The 25,060-nt window shown below is 37.2% G+C and overlaps 1 long non-coding RNA gene and 1 other non-coding gene across 3 annotated transcripts; both read right to left on the bottom strand.

Annotated features, from left to right (window-relative positions):
• Window positions 1-14,789: 14,789 nt before the first annotated feature.
• LOC140870238 (small nucleolar RNA snoR60) lies at window positions 14,790-14,861 on the bottom strand. Its single transcript, XR_012147208.1, has one exon. It is a non-coding gene; the product is annotated as a small nucleolar RNA snoR60 (small nucleolar RNA).
• A 3,559-nt stretch (window positions 14,862-18,420) lies between these two features.
• Window positions 18,421-21,364, bottom strand: LOC140865913 (uncharacterized). Of its 2 annotated transcripts, XR_012144754.1 has the most exons (6): window positions 21,175-21,364; window positions 20,232-21,055; window positions 19,661-19,725; window positions 19,433-19,527; window positions 19,081-19,151; window positions 18,421-18,818 (listed from the first exon to the last, which is right to left on the bottom strand). It is a non-coding gene; the product is annotated as an uncharacterized lncRNA (long non-coding RNA). The 2 variants fall into 2 exon arrangements; XR_012144753.1 differs by having other exon boundaries at window positions 20,232-21,364.
• Window positions 21,365-25,060: the final 3,696 nt, after the last annotated feature.

Here is a 25,060-nt window from a genome sequence, read left to right as displayed (position 1 = left end):
TGTTGCATAATTTCAATTTAGTCCCTCAAGTCTTCATTAATTGCAATTCAGTCCTCGGCCTTCTTATTAATTCAATTTCAATCCAAAATAATTTAAGAATATTAGAATTAAAATCGAAACTCTAAATATTCCCAAATTAAATATACTCGGATTAAAATTAAATAAATTCGAATTAAATCAATAATCTCTTTTGCACTTTAGCCCTCGAATTTTCGATATTCTCCAATCAACCCCTGATCGGGTTTCATCTTCAAAATACATCTTCTTTAATTTCCGAAATATGGAATTTAATCTCAAATTTCATAAATATTCAAATCGAATATTTATTCTTTTAATTTAAGAATTCTCGGAATTTAATTCGCAAAATTCGTAAATTCTCAAATTAAATATTTTCGATTCGAAAATTAAATCTATCATTTCCATAACTTTTCAAATCAATATTAGCCCATAATATAAAATTTAATTTTCAAATCTCATAATTAATAATTTAATATTTTCGGGCCTTACAACTCCTCCCTTCTAAGAAATGATTTCGTCCTCGAAATCGTATTCATCCAGAATATCAAATCTAATAGACTGAATGATTATCTGAAGTGATTCTCACTTCAATCATCCACTCTGCATTTCGTATCTCACTTCATCTTTCAATCTCTTGTCAGATTATTACTTCGAATCTGCTTCTATTCGCTTGTAATCAGTATCTATTCAGTTGTACTTTAAGTCATTGAAACGACTTTGTTCTGAGCTATTTCTTTCTTCAATCAAGGATTTGTCGAATAATCGACTTAACTCGGAATCTTTTCAACATCTATCTCAACTAATTAAAGTACATCGGAAGAATCTTCTGATACTTCCTTCTCTTATTCTCATGGAACAAATCAGATCCATCATATCAACTGAAAAGATTAAATCGTTCAATCGAATCATCAATTCCATCTGATATCTCAGTCAGTGAAATTCAACTTCAGTAATGACTTGTTTCTTTCTCAATATCATTCTATGCTCCGCATAGAAGATATATCAAGTCTACACTGTTATTCTATTCATCGCTTCAAAATCAGTATTCACATTCATATTCTGAATCTGTATCTCAACTTCGTTCTTTCTCAATTCTGAATCGAATGATGTTTAGGAATAACTTTTACGCTTAACTAATCAATTTCAGCTTCAAAAGTTATATCTATCATTCAATTACTAATTCTGATTCATCTTCTCTGTTTTCATTTCATACAGATTCATATTCATCATCCTTGTGTTCCTCAAATCACATCTGATCTGTTGTCAACAAATCATGTCTGATCTGATATCATATACTTCAGTAGTATCATTCCAACACAAAGAAAATCGAATTTTCTTTCATCATATCATCATAACATTATCTCAAAATCGATTCATTAGCTATTACAGGAATTATATTCATCAAGTGGCAATACATCAAGACAAGTAATACCGAATCAGGTATTAAAGTTCTGATAATATTCTCAATATCCGGAAAATCAACTCAGATAATCCATCAATCGACAATTTTTATAATGCAATCACATATAACCAACTCTCAGAACATCAATCAATCAATCGATGCCACATTCTATTGAATAAATCTAAAGTCTTAATCCTGACAATAGATTTTTATCATTCATGTAATTCATCATATCTCTATCTTCTTCACAGATCTGAATAGATAACTGTTATTCACATCTCATACAGTGTATTTCACAAATCTGATTAGTCTATTCGGACTATCTAGTAATCAGAGTGTATGTTGTATTCACAGAGTTCAACGTATTCAGAACTGTTGATAATCGGTATCATGTCAGATAAAAATTCATTCTCGAAATTCAATTCATCTTTTCTGATTATTCTTCCACTTCAAAGATATCAAATTGCACCTTTACCTCAAAAAGTACTCAAATTCTTCGAATCATCTGTATTACAATGTAATAGTAAACCCAATGTTTCAATCTGAAACATTATTTCTTGGCTTACTGTTCGTCTTACAACGAATCTAATCACAATTCAGTGAGTTGATCATACAGACAAATCATCGTATCTAGTAATTTTCATCAATCTGTTCATAACTATCACCTGTTTACTTCACATAAACTGTTTCATCTTGGTAATTTCACAAAATATTATTTCAAATCACAATCTCGTAACAATTTTGGAGTTTCTAAACTATCCCTGAACTCATCTGGTCAACGATTTTCAAATTTATCGGAAACTCTCTGTACATTTAACTTCGAAAACGTATTAATTTTGTTACTTCTATTTGATTTATCGTCTGATAAAACAATTATCGGATGAATATTGAATTTATTGTTGTGCAATTCTTCAAATTTTGATATCTCTTTTCGGAAATATCAGACACAATCAAATAATCAATCATAATAGAATTCATTAATTCTGATCTGAGGCTTCAATTCATATCTCTATATGGCATTCTATACTGAATTCTCATCACTTCAGTTTACTTTCTGTGTTTCTTTCATCTTCTAAAGAAAAATCATTCTAATTGGTCATATATTCATCTGAATATTCAAACCAGAATACACAAAATCTGAAATCAATTGATCGAATGCCTGTTTCATTCTTCATTTCTATTCCTCAATTGAATTCTAATAACTTGATCTCATCTTAATGTGCTTTAATCCTTCCAAATTAGTTCTCACTTAATTTGGATTACAGCAATTCGGACTATTTTAGTATCTATCTCGATACTTCAAGCACATAAATTCAAAAGATCAATCAATCACGCATTCATCTCTTCTCTTCGTTCTATTTCCCAAATCTCAATTGGAAATTTTATCAGTTACGAGTCAAAAATATTATAATATACTGAATGTATACATCAACAATCAGTAACTCTTGAAATTCATAATCAGGGAAACTCACTTAAGTCGAGTTCATTCACAGAACAATAATATGAATGACAATATGTTAAGTGAAAACAACTCACTAGCATCTCAACTCAAGACGAGTAGATCAAATCAGACCCTAACAAAGAATAAGAGTCAATCAAAATCGATTGAGGTCGGTACCAAAACCTCAAAATCAACATCAGGAATTTCAAAAATCATGATTTTATGATGTAATATGTAGTGACCCTTACCCGGATCACCTACTAAACAGAACTTATGCATGCAATTTACTTAATTAAACAGATACCAGAATAAAACTGCGGAATCCAATAACATTATACAATCCCAAGTAAAGGAATCTGTAATTATCCAATAATATACAACCAAATCGAATAGCTGTATAAACCCAAACAACAGTAATAAAACCTAAGCGAAGCTCCAGCTGGCCAACCACTGACTAGCCCCTCCTGGATCCACCCTCCTCGTCCAATCGCAATCCTGCCCCATGGAATAGGGTGTCCAGAAAATACAGAGTACGAGACGTGAGCATAAAACGCTCAGTACGAGAGTATGAGTATACATGCATGCAAAGTGAACTCCCTATAGACTCGAGGTCAAGGATCAGATAACAGAGACAGACCGGGCCCTGGTATGTAGCACGTTGTGCCGTCGCTTCAGGAGGTGGCTCCCATACCGAGATAACCGTGGAAACGCCGGACCCAAATCGATGGAAGTCCATCCACTAACAGGATAGGGTACAACCCTACTAACAGACATCTCGAAGGAGATACAGCAAGATGAAAATGAATGCAGCATAATATCATGGCATATAAATCATGCGGTCACATAATACATGCATACTCAGTCAGGATATCTCGAACAGTACTTTCGTACCTCAATACAGTGCAAGCTCTACCAACTCTAGGTTCACGCCTATAGTCTGCTCTACACTGCCAAATGATACTACTATCATTAAAGTGCTCTAAAAGCCTTAACTAAGCTATTGCATTCTCCTAAATATTTATAGGAAGCAAAAGCTATACCTTCGTCCGTCGTTAGCCCTTTGATGTCGATGCCTCCAGAACTTGGGCACAACTCCGCTACGACTACCAAACGCCTCTCCGACCTCCGGACCAAGCCTAAGAAGACTAGAACAGCTCCAAAAGGACTAGAAAGGAAAGGAGAACTCGGAATTGGCAAATGAAAGTGAAGTCTCGGTCTTCTATTTATAGACGACGATCGGAACTTCCGATCCTTGATCGGAACGTCCGAACCTCGATCGGAACGTCCGATCCTGCCATCGGAGCTTCCGAAGATCCTGATCTGCCACGTGTCAAAATATCACTTGTTGACTCCGGATAGGGGTGATCGGAGCCTCCGGTCCTGATCGGAGCTTCCAATCCAATCACACGTCATGCCTGATGTAATAACATCGGTGCCTCCGATCGCTCATCGGAGCTTCCGATCGTGCCTTTGGAGCTTCCGATCCGTCCAATACCCAATTCAATTAATTAGCATTAATCCTTTACTTACTCAATTAGGGTACGGGCTACTACATTCTCCCCCACTTAAGATATTTCGTCCTCGAAAACAGATCTTAAGTACCGAATGCAAATACAGAAATCAAAAACATTCTTTATTCAAATCAAACGTTTACAGAGTTTGCAACTGAATACAACTCAAAGAATGAAATCAAAACAACTCAGGATGGTCTTTACGCACCCTGTCCTCAAGCTCCCAAGTAGCCTCCTCAGTGCCTCGGCGCTGCCACTGAACTAAAACCAAAGGAATGACTTTGTTCCGTAAAACCTTATCCTTATAATCCAGGATACGAAGAGGTTTCTCAACATAAGTCAAATCCTTGTCTACCTGAACCTCAGATCTCTGCAGAATATGAGATTCATCTGCCACATACCGTCGCAACAGAGATACGTGGAACACGTCGTGAATACTGGATAGGTGCGGTGGCAAAGCTAGTCGATAAGCCAAATCGCCAATGCTCTCCAAGATCTCAAACGGACCGATAAATCTAGGAGACAACTTGCCCTTAAGGCCAAATCTGAGAATCTTGCGGAAAGGTGACACTCTCAGAAACACTTTCTCCCCGACCTCGAACTGCAAAGGCCTACGCTTGATATTAGTATAGCTGGCCTGACGATCCTGTGCAGTCTTAATCCGTTCGTTGATCTGATCAACAATGTCTATCGCCTGCTGGATAAACTCCGGTCCTTCAGCCTGTCTCTCCCCCACTTTTTCCCAGAAGAGTGGAGTACGACAACGTCGCCCATACAACGCCTCAAAAGGTGCCATCCCAATACTAGTGTGATAGCTGTTGTTGTAAGCGAACTCGATCAACGGCAAATGATCCTGCCAGGCTGAACCAAAATCCAAGACGCACGCTCTAAGCATATTCTATAACGTACGGATAGTGCGTTCTGACTGACCATCAGTCTCCGGATGATAGGCTGTACTCAAACTGAGAGTAGTACCCATCGCACGCTGAACACTCCCCCAGAATCTAGAAATAAACCTGGGGTCCCGATCGCTGACAATGCTCACAGGCACTCCATGAAGTCGGACGATCTCCTGAATGTACATTCGTGCCATGCGATCCACAGAGTACTCTCGGCTATAGGAAATGAAATGCGCTGACTTGGTGAGTCGGTCCACCACAACCCAGATAGCATCACAGTTCTTCGGGGATACCGGCAAATGGGTCACAAAGTCCATAGTGATAAACTCCCATTTCCATTCAGGAATAGGCAGACTGTGAAGCAATCCTCCAGGTCGTCGGTGCTCTGCCTTGACCTGTTGACACACCAAACATCTCGAAACAAACTGATAAACACTGCGTTTCATTTCCTTCCACCAGAAACGAGTACGTAGATCCTTGTACATCTTGTTGCTCCCAGGATGAATACTCAACTTAGTGCGATGCGCCTGAGACAAAATCTCCTCTCGCAACTCTTCATCCTGCGGAATCACAAGCCTACCAGACAAACACAGAAAACCATCGGACTGATAATGAAATCCAGACGAGCTACCCTCGTTAGCTAGACGAGCTAAACGCTGGGTCTTCGAATCAGACATCTGAGCATCTCGGATCCGCGAATACAAGGCTGGCTCAGATAATATCGCAAACATCTGGATACTCTGCATACCTTTCTTATGCTTGAAGGTATAACCTGAAGTACAACAGTCACTGATCGCACTAGACATCGAACAAGTCTGAAGTGCGGATAGTCGCACCTTGCAACTCAAAGCATCAGCGGTGAGATTAGCAGCTCTCGGATGGTACTTAATCTCGCAATCATAGTCCTTAAGCAAGTCCATCCAACGTCTCTGCCTCATGTTCAACTCCGCCTGAGTGAACAAATACTTGAGACTCTTATGGTCGGTGAAGATATCAAATTTCTCGCCATACAGATAATGACGCCAGATCTTCAAAGCGAACACAATGGCTGCTAATTCCAAATCATGGACTGGGTAGTTGTCCTCGTGAAGCTTCAGCTGTCTAGAAGCGTATGCGATCACATGCCCATTCTGAGTCAGGACACAACCTAACCCCTGAAGAGAAGCATCCGTGTAAACTACATACCCTCCAGATCCTGACGGTAGTGCCAACACCGGCGCAGAAGTCAACCTCCGTCGAAGCTCACGGAAATTCTCCTCAAACTCTGAGGACCACTCGAAATCCACACCCTTGCGGGTAAGCTGCGTCAACGGTCGAGCTAACTGAGAGAAGTTCAGAATGAAGCGACGATAATACCCTGCTAGACCCAGAAAACTACGGATCTCAGCAACTGTCGTCGGACGCGACCAATTAAGTACCGCTTCAATCTTTCTTGGATCAACAGAAATACCTTCCCTGGATATGATATGGCCAAGAAAGACCACTCTATCCATACAGAACTCACACTTGCTCAGCTTGGCGTACAACTGCTCATCTCGAAGAGTCTGTAGTACCAACCGCAAGTGAGAAACATGCTCTTCCATATTACGCGAATACACCAAGATGTCGTCAATGAAGACCACGACAAACTTGTCCAAATACTCCCTGAAGACACGGTTCATCAGATCCATAAATATAGCCGGCGCATTAGTCAAACCAAATGGCATCACTAGGAACTCGTAATGCCCATAGCGAGTACGGAATGCAGTCTTGGCTACATCCTGATCACGGACTCTCAACTGATGATACCCAGATCTCAAGTCAATCTTGGAGTAAACTGACGTGCCCTGCAGCTGATCGAACAAGTCATCAATACGAGGCAACGGATACTTGTTCTTCACAGTGACTCGATTCAGCTGCCGATAGTCAATGCACAGCCGCATCGACCCATCCTTCTTCTTCACGAAGAGAACAGGAGCTCCCCAAGGAGATACACTAGGACGAATGTACCCTTTGTCCAAAAGATCCTGTAGCTGATTCTTCAACTCACGCATCTCTGACGGAGCCAGACGATACGGTGCTCTAGAAATAGGAGAAGTACCCGGCATCAACTTTATGCCAAACTCGACTTCTCTAGCAGGAGGAAAACCCGAAATCTCATCAGGAAACACATCTGGAAATTCATCCACAACAGGAATGATCTCTATCCCAATACTCTCAGCGGACAAATCAACTGCATAGATAAGGTAACCTTCCCCGCCAGACTCCAGAGCTCGACAGGCTCTCAAAGCTGATACCAAAGGCATCGGGGGTCGCGCTCCCTTACCATAGAAAAACCAACTCTCACTCCCTTCCGGATGAAAGCGTACTAATCTCTGATAGCAGTCCACTGAAGCTCGATAGGTAGTCAACACATCTATTCCCAGAATGCAATCAAAGTCGTCCATCGCCAGGACCATGAGATTCGCTAACAGAATGTTCCCTTCGAACTCTAAAGGGCAACCCATCACTAGACGCTTAGCCAAAGCAGATTGGCCCGTCGGAGTAGAAACAGACATCACTACGTCTAGTGCAATGTATGGTAAATTATGCCTCTTAACAAAACGTGCAGAAATGAAGGAATGAGATGCACCAGTGTCAATAAGTACAAGAGCAGGTATACCATAAAGCAGAAATGTACCTGCGATGACTTTCTCATTCTCCTCCACAGCCTGATCATGTCTCAGGGCAAACACCTGGCCAGAAGCTCGTGGCCTCAAATGAGAACTCCCAGCAGACTGTCCCTGCGACCTCTGCTGTACGGTGGCCTGAGAACCAGATCCTGAACCAGAACCAGAACCGCCTCCCCCAGACAGTGGACAATCCCTCCGGATATGACCAGTCTCTCCACAACGGAAACAAGCTCCAGAAGCTCTACGGCACTTTTCGGATGGATGGTTCTTCCCGCAGAGATCACACTTGTCCTTCTTACCGTAACGGACCACACCTTCAGAACCAGAGGAAGAAGAAGATCCAGACTTCTTGAAAGTTTGGGCACGGGGACCCAAAGAACTAGCAGGCCTCGACTGAGGGAAAGACCTGTTCCGCCGAATGCTGTTCTCCGCCTGGTGACAACGGCTCACCAAACCCTCGTAGGACATGTCGTTGCCAACCGCCACACGGTCATGGATCTCAGGGTTAAGGCCCTGAAGGAACAGATTATACTTCATCTCTGAGCTATCAGCAATCTCGGGACAATAGGATAACAGATCAAAGAATCTTTGCTGATACTCATCGATAGACATGGCTCTCTTTCGCAGACTCACTAGCTCGCCTGCCTTCGACTGACGGAGTGCAGGAGGAAAATACCGCTTTTGGAAAGCTGTGCGGAACTCGGCCCAGGTGGCCACTCCTCTCGCCGCAACAAAAGGTGCAGAAGTAAACCTCCACCACCTGCGCGCACGCCCATCCAGAAGATAGCCAAGGGTCTCCACCTTCTGCTCATCGGTGCATTGGAAAGTCTGAAAAGTCGTCTCCATGCGGTCTAACCAGTTATCCGCATCCTCCGGAGACTCGACTCCAACTAAGGGCTTAGGACCCATAGCTAAAAATCGACGCACAGTGAAACGCTCGTTGTCATGATGACGATGACGCCGTTCTCGACGAGGCTCCCGGTCGGCATCACCCCAACGCCCACCAACACTGCCATGAGAACTCTGGTCGTCACGATTTGACATCTACAAAAATACCTCAAGATGAGACTAAATCCCAAGAAATCTTTTGCATGCTCTGATACCATAAATGTAGTGACCCTTACCCGGATCACCTACTAAACAGAACTTATGCATGCAATTTACTTAATTAAACAGATATCAGAATAAAACTGCGGAATCCAATAACATTATACAATCCCAAGTAAAGGAATTTGTAATTATCCAATAATATACAACCAAATCGAATAGCTGTATAAACCCAAACAACAGTAATAAAACCTAAGCGAAGCTCCAGCTGGCCAACCACTGACTAGCCCCTCCTGGATCCACCCTCCTCGTCCAATCGCAATCCTGCCCCATGGAATAGGGTGTCCAGAAAATACAGAGTACGAGATGTGAGCATAAAACGCTCAGTACGAGAGTATGAGTATACATGCATGCAAAGTGAACTCCCTATAGACTCGAGGTCAAGGATCAGATAACAGAGACAGACCGGGCCTTGGTATGTAGCACGCTGTGCCGTCGCTTCAGGAGATGGCTCCCATACCGAGATAACCGTGGAAACGCCGGACCCAAATCGATGGAAGTCCATCCACTAACAGGATAGGGTACAACCCTACTAACAGACATCTCGAAGGAGATACAGCAAGATGCAAATGAATGCAGCATAATATCATGGCATATAAATCATGCGGTCACATAATACATGCATACTCAGTCAGGATATCTCGAACAGTACTTTCGTACCTCAATACAGTGCAAGCTCTACCAACTCTAGGTCCACGCCTATAGTCTGCTCTACACTGCCAAATGATACTACTATCATTAAAGTGCTCTAAAAGCCTTAACTAAGCTATTGCATACTCCTAAATATTTATAGGAAGCAAAAGCTATACCTTCGTCCGTCGTTAGCCCTTTGATGTCGATGCCTCCAGAACTTGGGCACAACTCCGCTACGACTACCGAACGCCTCTCCGACCTCCGGACCAAGCCTAAGAAAACTAGAACAGCTCCAAAAGGACTAGAAAGGAAAGGAGAACTCGAAATTGGCAAATGAAAGTGAAGTCTTGGCCTTCTATTTATAGACGACGATCGGAACTTTCGATCCTTGATCGGAACGTCCGAACCTCGATCGGAACGTTCGATCCTGCCATCGGAGCTTCCGAAGATCCTGATCTGCCACGTGTCAAAATATCACTTGTTGACTCCGGATAGGGGTGATCGGAGCCTCCGGTCCTGATCGAAGCTTCCGATCCAACCACACGTCATGCCTGACGTAATAACATCGGTGCCTCCGATCGCTCATCGGAGCTTCCGATCGTGCCTTCGGAGCTTCCGATCCGTCCAATACCCAATTCAATTAATTAGCATTAATCCTTTACTTTCTCAATTAGGGTACGGGCTACTACATAATAACTTCAGTAAAATCAAATAAAAGACTCATCTGTAACTGATTTTCATATCATTATTTACTCGATAAACCTCAAAAGCAGTAGTCAATTCATAAACTCTTCAATTCTCTGATAAATTCCAGTTCACAACTTAAATTAAAGTCAAGAATCTTACTGAAATATATCTTCCATCTCTACTCATCGGCATATCTTTCAGTTCTGGTTTAGATCATGAACATATCTAGTGCATTGATTATACTTATTTCGGCATATTTTTGTAATCGAACATCATATAGTAAAAATCACAGAATCTTAATTCGAGATTCTATATCATCATATTCAATTGCACTTTATGTTCGTACTGATTTAATTTAATCGCTTCTTATCATCAATTCTTCTACTAATCTGTATTCGATTATTGCATCATCATCTATCATGCAACATAAACAGATATTTCAATACGAACTAAAATCATCTTCAGTTTCAGTTCATCGAAGCAATAATTTCATTCTTTAGTTCAATTCACACAGTCTCTTTTCTGATACAGAGGTGATCATAATAAGCTTTCAGCTATCATGAATCTATTGCACCAATAATAGACATGTCAAAACAAAATAAATCTGTTACCTGAAATTTCATTCTCAGGTGAAATTTCATTCTGCTTCTCTGTATACTTCTGGAATAGAAATTGTAGCTAAATATGTGTTTTTCTCACACACCGTAGCATTTTTACACTTTCAGTCCTTTTGCTTCATCATTCAGCTTCAGTTCTATTAGACAAGACTATGTCTTGCATAACATGTTTCAGTCATCAACATTTATTCAGACATATTCTTCGAATTCAAGCCATAACTAAACAACTCAATCTTGAGCTTTTTCATCATCTCCAATTCAAAGAATCATATTAGGCTTGCAAAGTCTACTAAAACATTCTTCAATATTCAAAATATTCAACTTCGAAATGGTATATTTTTCTTTCTCATCATTTCTATCTGTTGTGGCAAAGAACTATAAACAAAAATCATGTTCTAAGCACTTACCAACAAATTAATATACCTCTGTTATTTCATCAAAATTCATCAGATGATTGCTAGGTTTCGAAGTTGGTAGACAGTCAATCTGATACATCATTCATCGATATCTGTCAGGTATTTGAACAAGTGATCAAGTACTTCAGGCCAACTTCTACCTGCAATATATCTATTCATTCGCTGATATTCTGTTCTGTTCAATCAGAGATACTTCATTTAGCTGAGCAATAATACAGTACTGTTCAATCTGACCATACCATTATGTTCAGTCTGGCCATACTATACTGTCAGTCTGGGGTGCTTACTTCACCCAAAGAACACTGTTCTCTTCAATTTTGGGTGCTTACTTCACCCGAGGAAATTCTTATAATAACATCGATAAGAATTCGAAAATTTACAAATCAGTAAATTAATCAATTCAATTTCAAAGTAGATCAAGAGTACATGCCATTTATCAAATCATCGAATCATATACTGCATAATCATGCAATAATATAAATGCATGTGACTCACTCTACCCCGCTCAGCTTCTATCTCAGTCCAGAACCTATGCTCTGATACCACCTGTTGTGGGGTTCTCGGGTTGCTAATCTCGTTTTAGGACAGCTAATGATTAATTAAATAATTAATCAAAAAATTAAAGAATAATAAATCAAAAGCAAAAACTTTTTTTTTTTTTTTAAATCTCCGAGCCTCGCTCGATCGGGAAAATTCAGCCGATCGAGCGAGCAAAATATCAAATTCTCGGGTCTGCACATATATTGGCCTCGCTCGATCGGTCAAAACCTACTGATTGAGAGAGCCCAAAATGCTCTATTTTCTGTCTTTAATATAAGGGCCTCGCTCGATCGGTAACATTTACCCGATCGAGCGGGAGCCATTTCCAGAAAATATCAACAATACTATTTTGTTGTCAAACCGTGCACATCAGTCCAAATGCCTTCATGATCAACTCATATCATGGTTTATAAATTCTAAAACATGCATATCAACATGTATAAAGTTTCAAGTATCAAATTATGCATTCAATACATCAATCGAATAGCGTAAAGACATGAAACGATAAGCTACACTAAGTCTCAAAAGTGAGCTTCAAGTCTATAAGTTCATATCAAGTTTGATGTTATCTAACTACCATTCTTCTGCTTAAAACCCGAGTCCACACCTGCTACATCTCACTCCCGAGCTATCAATGTCGTCTCAACAAAGCTCCTGCCCCTCCTGTTGCAATGCACACATACAAAACAAAGCAACATCCGGATAAATTTCGGTGAGAAATCATTCTCAGTATAATCGACATATAAATGCGTTAAATAAATTCGTATCAGCTCTAAACATATCAACTCAAGAATAGAGTAAAAATAACGCATATATCGACTCAACTTCAAATCAAAACTCAATTTATATAGCGCGCTAACTCAAGAATTGATTCTTATCACTTCGTTGCCATCAAGATTCGTATCCGATCTTGACATGGATATCCATCTATCGTAGCCATTCCGGGCTAGAAAATAAGGTTAACCGCAACCTTGGCATAGAATTAATTCAATATACAATCATATCAAAAGCAATAAAGATCCACTACCTGTGATGGATCGACAAGAACAATAACAAGTTCTTAATCAAAAATAAAACATAACAAGTATGTGATTTGGCGGACTACTCAAGATTCATCAATCTCGAGTATCAGAGTCCTGAATCTCGATGTCGTCTTATACCTTTCATTTCATTGAGTCGTAGTTGCTTCAAATCTGTACAACCTTCATCAAATAATAGCCATCAAACTTGCTCAAGTTCATCATCCAATCTTCAAGGTAGCATAACTTCAACCTTGAGCTATTCGATCTCATTTCTCAAATGCTAAAATCTTGAGTCCGAATCTCTTATTTACAATCTGAAACATATCATATCAAGCTATTTATATCAGCTACAACTCACATAAAAATCAGCTCAATCATAACTCAAACTTCAAGGCAAAACGAGTTACAAACTTTGCTCAATTCTTGACCGATTCGAATTGTAGCTTGTCGAACTCGAAACATGCAAGTATAATCTGATATGAAGTGTAAACATGCTGCATATATCAGCAACCAACTCATATCTAACTCAGCTCAAGCATTATAAACTCAAACATGATCAAAGTCTTGAACCAACGGCATAACGGTATAAAATCGGTAACCGAAACGATATCGAATTCCACTAACATCATATTCATCATACACCAGCAATATATCATCATAAACCATCATCTAAGCAGCTATAGATTTCGAAATATATGCTGTCATATCATAACAATTACAAACGATCATCATTCTTCAATCCAACTTCGATATCGAACGGCATACGAACTCAAGAACACAAACATAAATGCATAATATGATCTCTGCCATATATCGATCTTCAAAAAATGCCGAAAGGATTAAATACTTACATCAAATCGAAGGCCTCGTCGCAAGGATTCCAGAACATCTTTCGGAATTGAAATCGGACGAGCGAAACAAAAGTTATCGGCGTTTGAAAATCGAAAACCACAAGAAATGAAAAGGTTTCGAGACTCTGTTCTAAAATTCTGAATACTTATGCTTCAAACACGTTAATATGCTGAGTAATCAACTAAAAATCAGATATGTGTTGCATAATTTCAATTTAGTCCCTCAAGTCTTCATTAATTGCAATTCAGTCCTCGGCCTTCTTCTTAATTCAATTTCAATCCAAAATAATTTAAGAATATTAGAATTAAAATCGAAACTCTAAATATTCCCAAATTAAATATACTCGGATTAATATAAATAAATTCGGATTAAATCAATAATCCCGGCCTTTTGCACTTTAGCCCTCGAATCTTCGATATTCTCCAATCAACCCCTGATCGGGTTTCATCTTCAAAATACATCTTCTTTAATTTCCGAAATATGGAATTTAATCTCAAATTTCATAAATATTCAAATCGAATATTTATTCTTTTAATTTAAGAATTCTCAGAATTTAATTCGCAAAATCCGTAAATTCTCAAATTAAATATTTTCGGTTCGGAAATTAAATCTATCATTTCCATAACTTCTCAAATCAATATTAGCCCATAATATGAAATTTAATTCTCAAATCTCATAATTAATAATTTAATATTTTTGGGCCTTACACATATAAATTGTTTCTCCATTTGATATTCAACCCTGAAAATGTATCTGTTTCTCCCTTAATATAATCCACTACATAATAAAAGATATTAGTGGTTTAAAGGCATGAAAATAATTTTAAAAAAGAACTCAAAATCGAGTACTTCCACCCAGTACAAACTTTAACTGGTCTGCAGGCGAGCTCCACACAAGTAGCTCAACATCTACAAAGTACGAATAAAGGTGAAAAACAATGATAAAATATAAATATTCAAGGAACAAAGTAATTAGTATATTAAATTCAATGAACACATCAAAGACTCGGTTTTTGCATCACCCATAATGTCTTGAAGGGGAATCCGAGTAGCTCTTCATTTTTTTGTTCATAGATGTAAATCAAGAAAGATAATTCCAGAAGTCAATTTTGGAGATAAGCACTCCCATGAAGAACCAACAAGGTAAACATAAATGAACAAATTTTAAAACTTTGGAAGTACCAAAATAAAGGGGCAAAAACGTTATCAGTGCCCATTACAGGAAATGCTACTGTCATATCTCTGAAAAGAACATTAATTTTTTGGGTTTAGAAGATGTATATACTTGAGATGAGGAAGAGTCATATTCTTGATGAGAGTTGGATTTTTGGAGACAAATTCCTTCCATTCATCTTCATATATCCTTCCATCGCCTTTTGTATCCGCCTCAGAGAACGTCTAATTATAAAAGGAAAAAAAAGATTAATGGAGTGAAAATATGGACATTCAATCAAGAGATCAAGAAAATGTAGTAGCTAAATTAGTAGACCTTATCCACAATTAGTTCAATGAAATCCTCAGATAATACGAGGTCCGATTCTTGTAATACTGCCAACACCATCTCTCTCAGCTGTTAATTTTTACAAGTGTTCGGATTATTTAAATATTACACGAGGATTCGTCTTCACGTCACCAATGACTGACCATGATCTATTTATTTGCCTCCAATTCCTAGAAGTAAAACTCACGGAAGAATGGCTGAAACCTCCAAAAAATCCTCGCATTCACTTCACATAAGGGGCTGCAGCTCACCATAGCTGTGACATGAAGTTTTGGATCCTAAGATTTTGTATATATATATATATATATATATAACGTTGAGATCGGTGAAAATGGAGAAGAAGCTTCACAACTTTATCATGTCCTGAATTAAATCCCAGCTTTATCACCTAAGAGCATTTACAAGAACAGAATTCAATCAAACAAAGATATAATAAAAAAATATACAGCATGCAACATTGACAGGTGCCCACGACACATTGACCAACCACTAGGTTTGTTCATTCAAAAACCATTATTTGAGAAAGACAAATTTTTTGATCAAACTACCCCTATAAATGGATTATCTAGCTCAATGCAAGGAATAATTTTAACAGCTAAACAAGAAAGTGCATCACTATTACACGCGCATCCAAATTCAGAAGATGGACCCTGTCCATGATGAATCTCACCAGGAGCTTCTGAAGGTCGACATCATGTATCACCTGCATCATATCATCACCCACGGGTAAATAGGCCGAGTTCTTGATACTAAAATATCATAGAGGGCATGTTCTAGTTTTAGTTCTTTTCACCTGATCATAGCCTCTCTGCAAAAAAGACGAATAAATCGAGCAAAATGGCTTCATACCTTCAGTAGCTAAACCAGCCGCGAAGGTGATGGCGTGCTGTTTGGCTATCCCCACATCGAACATCGGCCAAGGAAACATTTCTGGAATATGTAAAGCCCGGTGCCCCCTCCCATAGCAGCATGAATTGCTAAAAAGTAAAATCTTGTCATCTCGCTTCGCTTAGGCTATTAAAGACTCCGCAAAGTATTGAGTATAGGAAAGGGTGTTCACTTTACCCTTCATATGTTTCCTTGTTCTGGGATCAAACTTCACTACACCTGATAAAAACAAAAACAAAACTTTTACACATAAGCAAAATTCTAGCTAGAGACTTATTTGTTTCGGAAAACAGATTAATTACTATATTCTTGTGTACACATATCATGCATTTTATCAGAAGCAACTTCAACAGGAGGGTATCCTTTGCCTTTTTCTGTGACAATGTGAATCATTACAGGCCCTGGTGCCGACATCTCTTTCACCTTCTTCAAAATATGGACGAGGTCTTCCACGTTGTGGCCGTCCACCGGATCGATGTAATATATGTCGAGATCCTCAAAAAGATAGTGCATCACTATTACACGCATATCCATATTCAGAAGATGGACCCTCAGTTTTAAATGGTAGCTGAATAGGCTTGGAAGCACGTCCTAAAGATGATAGGTCCATTAGAGGGCCAGACACAAATACATAATCCCAGTCGATTGACTCCAATGAATCCATGAATGTTAAGTCCATTCAAATTATATCACAACAATAAACATCTCCAAGCAAGACAAACAACTATCAAAGCCGACATGGAAAGTCAATTAATCCATACTTATAACTCAAACCATTGATTTAATGCATAAAAAAATTCAGAAGGAGATAAAATTAAACAAAACTCATAAACAAAAATATAAAATTCCAGAGAAGAGAGAATTGTAGTAACTTCATGAACTGTAACCAGAGAAAACGATAAGGAGGTTTCTTCTCTTGTCCTCCATAACTGCATCAACTTTTGAATACTAGAAAAAAGATGTGGATTAAAAAAAAAATTCCAGACCCAATGAGGATAAAAAAAATCCATTTTTTTTAAAAATCGATACAGTTTTCTTTTCTACTCTAAATTCACACGTTGAGATCTTTCCTTGTCTGTAACCAAATCTCATCTAAATCTTAAACCAAACTGACCAAAAAAATACATTAAAAACAAGATGATAAATACAAAAAAAAAAAATACTAGAAAAAATATACAAAATCAAGAGTCTCACCATTTCCTACCTTCTGCACAAAAACCTACTTAAAATCACTTTATCTGCAGCGCTCAGAAACCATAGAACCTGTAAAATCGAACGACACAAAATATATGAACACATGATATGCAGTGCACGAAAGGTTTAAAAAATAAATAAATAAATGCCAATCTGATTCATTTTTTGTCGTAATAAAACCTCATAAAACGGAGGAAAATACAGAGAAGCCAACGGAGAGCCTGGAGGCCGAGGGTTCGAGCAAGAGAACCTTGGATCCGATCTTCAACCTTTGCGATTCCAAAATATAAGGAATTTCAGGATCAAAGCGAAGAAATATAACGAATAATATTCGCGAGATATGACAAAATTTCGAATCTGGTGGTGCCTACGGACCCGCCCAAAACATGTTCTGAAATTAAAGAGTAAAATCCCCTGAACACCTTCTGAATTCTCAGAGCAGACTCCGAGCGTCGATCGAAACCGACGACCACCACATCTGTGAACCAATATCCAGCCGCAGATGCCTCTTCGAGCCACTACACAACGGAGAATCCACTACAAGAAAATTGCAAAACGACAACGGATATTATCCGTTGTCGTAGGGGGGGGGGGAAAAACCGTTGTAACTGGGGGCGTTGTAAAAAGCGTGCCCTATTACAACGGTTTATATCCGTTGTCGTAGATATCCTACCACAACGGTTTTGCAACAGTTTGTAACCGTTGTCGTAAGTCTTCAAAGACAACGGTTCTGCAACAGCGTCAATCCGTTGTCATTGACACGTTAAGACAACGGTTTTTATCCGTTGTCGTTGCTCAAATAAAAAACAAAAAAAAAATTATTTTAATATACAAATTTTCAATATTATAAATGAAACAAAATTTAAAATTTCTAAAATAAAATTTAAATAAAATTTTTCAATATTCCAAATCAATATTCTAATTCTAAATTCTAAATCAATACACACTAGAAAATATATAAATCGAGTAATGAACTAATCTATATAAATTAACTCGGAACTTTCCTATATATCGAGTTATGAACTAATCTATATAAATTAACTTGAAACACTCCTTCCAGATTATCCCCTCGTTGTAGAGTATTGTGTATGACTAATTGTTTATTATTCATTGTACTTTCCACAGCAACAAAAAGCTTTGTGGTAGTGAAAGCGGAAGGCAAAGAGCTGGAATGTGTTGGAACCATCGAACTCACAGTCTGCAATGCCTAATGTTTGTTTCGCACTTTTTCCTCGGAAGACTGTGAGGTATTTTTCGGTGCTACCCGAAACCCAGAATCTGAATTCACGATGGTTCAAATGCGGGGGCGGGTTGATTGATTTCCAGTCTGCATCAGCTAAGTACTTCAGTGATTTCAATGCTTGGAGTCTAACTTTGCCATGCTTGTCAACTGTGAGGTAGCTACCCCCATCCGAGCATTTGTCCATGTAGTTCCTAAATCTGCTTAATTTTAAGACAAGATAAAGGTTATACCTTTTGGAATTCAAACAAACTGTAGCAGAAGAAATTCGATGTTGTGTGGACGTGTACTCGACTAAAAGTCTCTAAATGTAAACGTGATGATTCGATCTTGAGTTCGTTTTTATTTGGGGCTACATGGGTTTGGCTCATAAGGGGATATACAGTACATCCATGTTTGGTACGGATCATTGGACTAATTTATCTGACAGATCACACTCAAAACATAACCAGAAACACTAACCTTAATCGAGAGATGACAAAATGGCCTCCAGATTTCAGGAAATAGGATGCATTTAGAGCTAAAATTCTTGCCTGAAAAAATTACAAGGAGCATGTATCACGGCATTATCGATGAGAACAAAACTTAGATGTCTCTTGGCACCCAACTTAATCACAACATATTAAACAGAAACTAATCAATAACACCAACTATATAGTAAAACATACACAGCTTGTTAGTCATTCGTATTACAAAGAATAAATATTGTAAACCAAGGAAACTTCAAGGGTTCAAGGGCTAAAACAAACTTAAAATCAAAGATAAGTTGCACATTACAACAGGGTCAAGTATAGAACCATAATAGTTCTCATACCCGGCTCTAGTTCTGGACTTCAATAGATTGAGAGATGCTGATATATTTTGCTCCACAAGCTTTCTGGTATGTTCCCTAAAGATATCTGCTGCAAGCTGGGGAAAAAAACACCTTAGGCACTATATCTATCTTCTCATTCTTATATAAACAACAGTATGGGCAGTGGCATCAACTATCTGATGGCTACATATGCTATTTGGTTCCCAGTATTTTTTTTTGTTTATTTACCTCGTCAGAAAGTCGGTACAGAAGTTGTGCTTCTCTGAGGCTGATCAACTGACTCGCATTAAGAGCTAGCAAACATAAAGACACATAAATAAGTTGCAATGTCAACCTATTGTTACCGTTAGTCAAGTGTAGAATTTAGCGACGAATTTAATAACGTAACAATTATGATAATAACAAAAGATCATATTCACATATTAGAAGTAAAATTCTGCCAGATGGAATCTACATGAATCAATCTAAGTAAAAAGACTTACATCTTAACAACATTCAGCTTAAATGCAGGACATCTAAAGTGATGCATTACCTGATTACCAGTTCAAGTCGCTTTAAGATATATCACAATGACAAAAAAATTACATTTTTCAACATACTTATTCTTGGTTATCTGTTAAAGCAGAAGCCTAAATGCAAGTTAAATAAATGAATTGAAATGGAATAAACATGAGAAATTTTGCTTGAAAGATTTTTCAAGACCAACCATAGGATATAAATCTAACAGGGTTTTCTATCAACAAAAAATGATATTATGAAACTTATGGGGCACATAAAACAACCACGTGATGGGCATTACCTTGGGCAATCGATTTAAATTTGAAAGCATAGAGCCTCTAGGCATTATCCTGGACAGCAACCTCAACCTGACAGACCAGGTTATTTGATGACAATAGAAATTCTAAAATGGAGCAATGGATTTGCAGAACCATGAATTTCAGTTTTATCCACACTTACCCAAAGAAAACACTAGAAAACTTCACGGTCAACTATGTCAAGAAAATATAACCGGAAAGTTATACAATGCTCAAATACCTGGGCATCAGTGACCTTGAGCACGCGTTTCCAGGGTAACAGGAAAAAAGAGGAGATTTAAATACAGTGAGGTAGATTCAAGTCCCCTAAGTCCACAAAATCTGCTCACGTTCAACCCCTCAAATCCGAACCAAAACAGTCCGTTTGATCCACAACCCCCAAGTCCCTGTCATAGCATCACTAGCCAACTTCTAGGCTCCCAAAAGCTCCTTAGAGTATACCATAATACAACCCAATATCAGCTCCACCAATGCACCCACTAACCAATTCCTACGAAGCTGGATAGTTTGAAACATCCCCAACCAACGTCACGTTTCAATTCCATTCATTCTAACGCTACCACGTGAACTACATATCACCCGTGGTAGCCCCTACATCATCACACCAACAGCCACCATCAACACACAACAGAAAACACGAACAAGGCAACCAACAAAATTCTGAAGTTTTCGAAAAAAACACAAGCATGATATACATTCTTTTCAAAGTCCAAAAAATCGATTTAATCAATACATAATATCATCATACAATCGGCCTCCAACAAGAATCCAACAACAAAGTAAATCCATCGGCCGATAGAGGAGGAATCTGCACAGGGCACGCATATTTTTTTTCAAAAAATTCGAAAATGGGAAATGCACTAGCTATCAACGAAATGCTGACACAATAATCATATATAAAATGCAAGAAATAGACCACAATCTTGCCTATCTTATGCAAGAAACAAGAAATCGAAGAGGGCCAATCAATCGGGTGTTGCGGCCGAGAGCAAGCTGAGCGAGGGAAATCTGGAGTCCAAGAACAGCGAGCTCGAGCTGCTCTTCTAGCTGGCCATGGAGCTATTTTGGAAGAGAAATCGAAGCTGGCGATGCTTGGGTGAAGATTGAGGGAACGGAAATGAAGAACAGGGGGAATCGCGACAAGAGTGGGCGGCTAGGGTTGAGAGTTGAAAAAAGAATCGCGATATGGAGAAGAAGCTTGAAATGGAATAGATGGTGCACGTATAGGAAAAGAAAATAATATAGAGAGATTTTTTAAAATGGACTTTTACAAATACCAATAATCAAATATAACCTTAATGTAAATTAATTTTTAAAACTAGCCTTAAGTTTCAAATATATCATTTAACACATTATTACATTAAACATACAAACATATTAATTTGAACTAATATGATAAGATATTTTATTAAATAATTGGTCTATTGCACTTGTGTTTTAATTTAATTGCATTTGTTTTTATATTCAGATTTATTTTATATTTAATTTATATTTATAATATAACTTTTATATAATTATAAATTCTTAGCATGAATTAATTGTAATAGTTATTGTTATTATTATCTGATCTATAAATACAAATTCATGACTAAAAAAACTCAACATAAATAAGTATAATCCTTGTGTATTGTTATTAACACTACTATATATTGTCATTAATAATATTATTAGTTTCCTTTTTAAAAAATATTATTAGTTTATTTATTATTATTCCCTGTTAAATATTCTTCAGATTATTATTTAAAATTAATATTTGTTTTGTGATTAATATTATCGATCTCAAATTATTCCTTATCATTTAGTATTATATTTATTAGGATTATTAAAATTATTAATATAATTTCTACTTTTATCATTAATATAATTATTTTAATAAATTCTCATTATTTTTAATATTTTAATTTATTATCATTCATATTAATATGATATTATTATTATTATTATCATGATGAAAAATTAATTATTCATTAAGAATACATAATTTTATTATTCAATTTATGATTAATGTTATCAATATCAAATCATTTCTTATCATTTAGTATTATACTTATTACGATTATTATAAGTATTAATATAATTTTCATGTTTATCATTAATATAATTATTTTAATTAATTATAATTATTTCTTCATATTAATATATTATTATTATCACGATGATAAATTAATTATTCATGAAGAAAATAAATAATGCATAATAAAATAATTTTATTTCAATTATTTAGGAAAGTGATTCTTATTTCTCTAAGTTGTAATATTTTATTGAGATAATGGAATGAATAAGGAAAGGGAATTTTTGGATTATTAAACTATAAAAGGTTATATTTTATAATATTTAATAATGAAGGCTATTTTTAAAAATAGCCTACTAATGTGGGCTAGAATAAGTAAATTCTCAATAATATATCATTTTTAAAAATAAAAATAAAAATAAGAATAAAAATATCAAAGACAACGGATTATAAAAAATCGTTGTTGTAGCTTCAAAAAATCCGCTTAAAGACAACGGTTTTTAAAAACCGTTGTATTTGACCTTAAAAAAATGCACAAAGACAACGGTTTCCAAAAACCGTTGTTGTAGCTCAAAAAAACCCGCTAATAGACAACGGTTTTTAAAAACCGTTGTCTTTTGCCCCAGAAAGACAACGGTTTTTCAAAATCCGTTGTCTTTGATAAAAAAAAAATGTTTAAAGACAACGGTTTTAGTGAAAACCGTTGTTAAAGGGTCCAAGACAACGGTTTTGCCATAAAACCGTTGTCTTTTGTGTGTTGTTGAATTAACATTTTCTTGTAGTGATCAGAGCTTCGGTAGTCATATTCCTCCTGCACAGAAGAAAAGCGAAGATGGCAGATTGGGGATGGGGTTAGGGTTTTACGAGAAAATGTTTGAGAACGAAACGAAACGAAGAGAAGAAAAAAAAGTGTGTTTTGTTCAAATAATTTTTATTATTATTTTATATTCATTTTAATTTTAAAAAGAAATTCAAACACAATAGTTTTACACAACGGTTTATTAAAACCGTTGTCATAGAGCTCCAAAAGCACGCCCATAGACAACGATTAATTAAAACCGTTGTCGTAGGCCATAAAAAACCCGCTCATAGACAATGGTTTTTAAAACCGTTGTCTTTGACACATATACGACAACGGTTTTTTAAAAACCATTGTGCTTTTTCATTAAAATACGGCCAACGACAACGGTTTTTGTAAAAACCGTTTTTTAAAGGCCAAAAGACAACAGTTTATGTATAAAACCGTTGTCTTTTTAGTGTGGTTAATTAGCATATTTGTTGTAGTGTTCTCCCTCGTTCTCATCCTATATTTAGTGCTTTCAATGCATTGTCTCTAGGGCCAGATGATAGCAAGGCTCTATCGAGATCGTGGCGGAGTTGTGGCTAGTGGTTGGAGCATCTTCGTCAATGGTTAGTCGACAGACGTAGGTGATACTCCGAGTTCTTTAGTAGTTTGAGAGTATCTATTAGCTTATATAAGGCTTTTAGAACGATTTAAGTGATACGGTACACCTTAAATATAGGCTTGGATATTAGGCGGTTCACCTAGACTTTACCTATAGAGGTACATAAATACTGACTGAGATATCCAGTTGAGTATGCATTTTTATGTGTTGCATTTTATCTACCATGATATGCATGTATTTACTGTTCATACGACACATGATCATTTTTCACCTTGGCACACTAGTGTGCAGGAACAGGAAATCATTTCTTTATATATATATATATATATATATATAGTTTTACTATGCTGCCCACCTATCATGCCCACCACCATGCCCACCAATGATGTGACATTATTTTATTGGATGTGATAAATTGTAGTTTCAATAGAATAATACCACATCATTGGTGGACATGGTGGTGGGCATGATATGTGGACAATATAGTAAAACTCTATATATATATATATACAGACACACACACACACATATATATATATGAGCTTTGTTATGCTGCCAGCAATCGTGCCAACTTCTGTGCCCACCATATATAAAAAACTCAACTATTGTACATGGTGGGCACAAAGATTGGCACGATTAGTGGGCAGTATAGCAAAACTCCACGTATATATATATATATCATGTGTGATACACGTGCGTGACGAACATGCATGAGTGCATTATGAATTTTTTTAAATTTTAAAAATGAATATGAATATAGAAGTACATATAATATAATTAACTTCTTACTCATTGTTAGGATCAGAGATGTGCGTAAAAGGAGGGCAAATACACACTTCTAACAACAACAAGATTAAATAGAGCGAGAAGATAAATAACACAAAATATATGGAAGTTCAAAGACAATATCTTTCTACGTCCACCATTCTTCCATCTAGGAAGAAATTCACTAGAAGACTTTGGTTTTGTAATGACCTTCACCAGAATCACCTACTAAGCAATCATTACGCATGCAATTAAATCTTAAAAGACAATAATCAGGTAATTCGGCAGAAAACATAAATCTCAAATCTGAAACAACAGTCTAAAATATTGTTTAAGGTAAAACCAAATCAAATAACATTGTATCAATCAAACCAGAATAAAATCCACTATACTAGACAATCGAGAATCTCAATGGAACTACTCCTCGCCTCGGGGCTCACTCCTGCCTAGGTCATCCAACCTGAAGTCTGTCCCATGGAATGGGGTGTCCTGATAAAAACACATGGATGTGAGCGCCTACACACAATACGACAAATATGAGTATAAAAATCTATATGTGCATGCAAAATGACGTGGACAGGGTGACTGGATCAACGAGGAAACTCATGCTCAGCCTGGAGACGCCAAAGTG

Source organism: Henckelia pumila, chromosome 4 (assembly GCF_033568475.1).
Source record: "Henckelia pumila isolate YLH828 chromosome 4, ASM3356847v2, whole genome shotgun sequence".
Taxonomy (NCBI): domain Eukaryota; kingdom Viridiplantae; phylum Streptophyta; class Magnoliopsida; order Lamiales; family Gesneriaceae; genus Henckelia; species Henckelia pumila.
The sequence above is the reverse complement of the archived record's forward strand: the minus strand, read 5'-3'. Positions and strand labels throughout refer to the sequence as shown.